The following is a 2,578-nucleotide window of genomic DNA, read 5'->3' as shown; positions in this document are numbered from 1 at the left end:
ATTACAGGCTGGCTTAATTGCGTTTAACCAAGTAAGCCCCGTGAACAATTTTCCCTCATTATTTCTCACTGAAGCAAGCATGCTTGCCACAGTTCTCTTTTTATTAATAAAAGTAAGAGCAAATGTTGAAAAATCTTCATGTTCCTTGACGCTTTAAAGTCCTTATCTGTCTCTACAATTCAGCCAACCAGATAAGGAAGAGCTCCTAGATAAAATAGAATTATTTCAGAGAAAGGCTTTCCCACAGAAACTTCTCAATTGGTAAGCTAAAATGGTATGAAGTATTTAAAGATGTACCTGGTAAATTGCTGAACCGTTAATACAGTTTCTGTGCACAATAGGGTCTTAACAAATGCTTGTTGTAGGAATAACTTTCATTTTCAAGATACTTTGCAGTTTGCAAGGCATCTTACCTTTTTAAAAAAAATTAATCTCACTGATTTACATCTTTGCAACAATTCTGGTAGGTAGGTATTATATTTCCATTTTAGAGGTCTTGAAACCAAGGCCGAGAGAGATTAAGAAACACTTACCCAGAGTTACTGATTTATTCATTATGGAAGTAGAACTCAAATCCTGGTCCTGTGACTACAATTCTATGTCCTTCCACTACCTCATGTTGAGTCCTTCTTTTAAAAAGTCATTCCAGGAGTCAGCCCAGTGGCATAGTGGTTAAATTTGCTCACTCCACTTCAGCAGCCATGGGTTTGCAGGTTGAGATCCTGGGCATGGACCTACACACTGTTCATCAAGCCATGCTGTGGTGGCATCCCACATACAAAATAATGGAAGATTGGCATGGATGTCAGCTCAGGGCCAATCTTCCTCACCAAAAAGAAAGAAAGAAAGAAAGAAGGAAGGAAGGAGAGAAGGAAGGAAGGAGGGAAGGAAAGAAGGAAGGAAAGAAGGAAGGAAGGAAGGAAGGAAGAAAGAGAAAGAAAGGAAGAAGGAAAGAAAGAAAGAAAGAGAGAGAGAGAGAGATAAATAAAAAATAAAAAGGTATTCCAATGGGCCTTATAGTAAAATTGCTATGTGTAAAAGGAGCTGCTAGTGCCCTTCTGGGTGCACACACACTCACTGCCTGTTTCATGAAAACTGCTCCACATGCAAGTCTTGCCTTACTACTTGGAGTAATTGGTTCACGCTGGATAAATCACTGTAGATGAAATAATCTTCCACCATTTACATCTCTCTCAAATTCTATTATTGTAAGTTTGTTTCTTTTAGGCTAGGGAGATATTCTGGTCTTAAAGAATCCCCACTGAGATGTAAACACAGGGTTTTTTCCAACTTTGGGTGGTGTCTGTTGCCAGGCTTCAGCTCTCAATCTGCTAAGGGCAAGGTGGTGTGGACACAGGCTCTGGCACCCTGAACCGGCCACTTTTTGCCTCTGTGTCCAGCCACAGCCTTGAGCCACCCACAGTGGCCCAGATGCAGGCCATCAGGTATGGAAGATGGAGCCGTAGGTAAAATTTGCCTACTGTTCAGTTACACCCGGTTGCACTTCCTGGATAATATATCCCCACTGCCTTTGATGACTATTCTGCTAATGGGATGGTAGGTAAAAAACCAGCGAATCTGGGTGTATGAGACAAGAAACTGGACAAGAAGATTATGACAGATTACACCCCATCCTATCTGCAAAAACACGTGTTCTTGATTTGTTTTTCCCTTGTGAGTCCTGCATCATTTTGCATATATCTGGGCAAAGTTACCACATCTGAAATGTGACACCATTTTCCCAACACTCATCATCTGAGTGGAAACTAAATATGATTTTAGGGATGATAAAGACCTGATTGGGAAATTGAAGGAGAAGAAGTTGACTCCCATCTCATAGCCAAAGGTTTTAACTACAGAGATCGGTGTTGCAAGATAATGTGCCTAGAATGTTCAGCTCTCACACAGCGGGGCCTTGAGACGTTTGATGGAGAGATTAGAACAGTTCTCTGCCCTCTGCCTGTCAAGAAGAGGAAGAGAAAGTGCTCGCTGTTCAAGTAAGGACAAAATACATAAAATTGACGGTCCTGTAGCTAATTCATTGAAGAAAAATAAAAGATACTAAGACAGATGAAATCAAGCGTGAGACAGGGATACAACAGATACAGAAGCCATTTACAACAGAATACTATGAAGTCTTGATGAAACAGCTGATTTTCAAGAAAATACAAATTGTCAAAATTCCCTTAGAAAGAAGCAGGAAACCAAAATAGACAAATAACCAAGAAATAAAAAAGGAGGATAAAAAAAGATTGTCAACAAGTTATCTCCAAGAAGGGCATCAGACCCGTAAGTTGTCCCCACCAGGCTGGGCACAAACAGCCAAGAAATAGATAATTCCTAAGTTTATACCAAATATTCCATGGCATGAAAAAAAAGTTTTCCAAATCATTTTACAGAGCTAGCCTAATTCTGATACAGAAACCCCAAAATAAATAACACACACACACACACACAAATTATAGACTTACCTCTTGAATAAGTAACAGTTAAAGATCTTGACTCTGCATTTCCATGTCGTGCTATGTCATTCTCCCCCCCTGCAATATTTGCTCCTCAAGGGCAGGTGAGAGCGCCT

General features: G+C 40.2%; 1 pseudogene; it reads left to right on the top strand.

Moving 5' to 3' along the window:
- Positions 1 to 1,447: 1,447 nt before the first annotated feature.
- Positions 1,448 to 2,001, top strand: LOC100063870 (ras-related C3 botulinum toxin substrate 1 pseudogene; annotated as a pseudogene).
- The last annotated feature ends 577 nt before the right edge of the window (positions 2,002 to 2,578 follow it).

The sequence above is a fragment of the Equus caballus genome, chromosome 8 (assembly GCF_041296265.1).
Source record: "Equus caballus isolate H_3958 breed thoroughbred chromosome 8, TB-T2T, whole genome shotgun sequence".
Lineage (NCBI taxonomy): Eukaryota > Metazoa > Chordata > Mammalia > Perissodactyla > Equidae > Equus > Equus caballus.
Note: the sequence above shows the minus strand (reverse complement) of the source record. Positions and strands in the feature narration are given on the sequence as shown.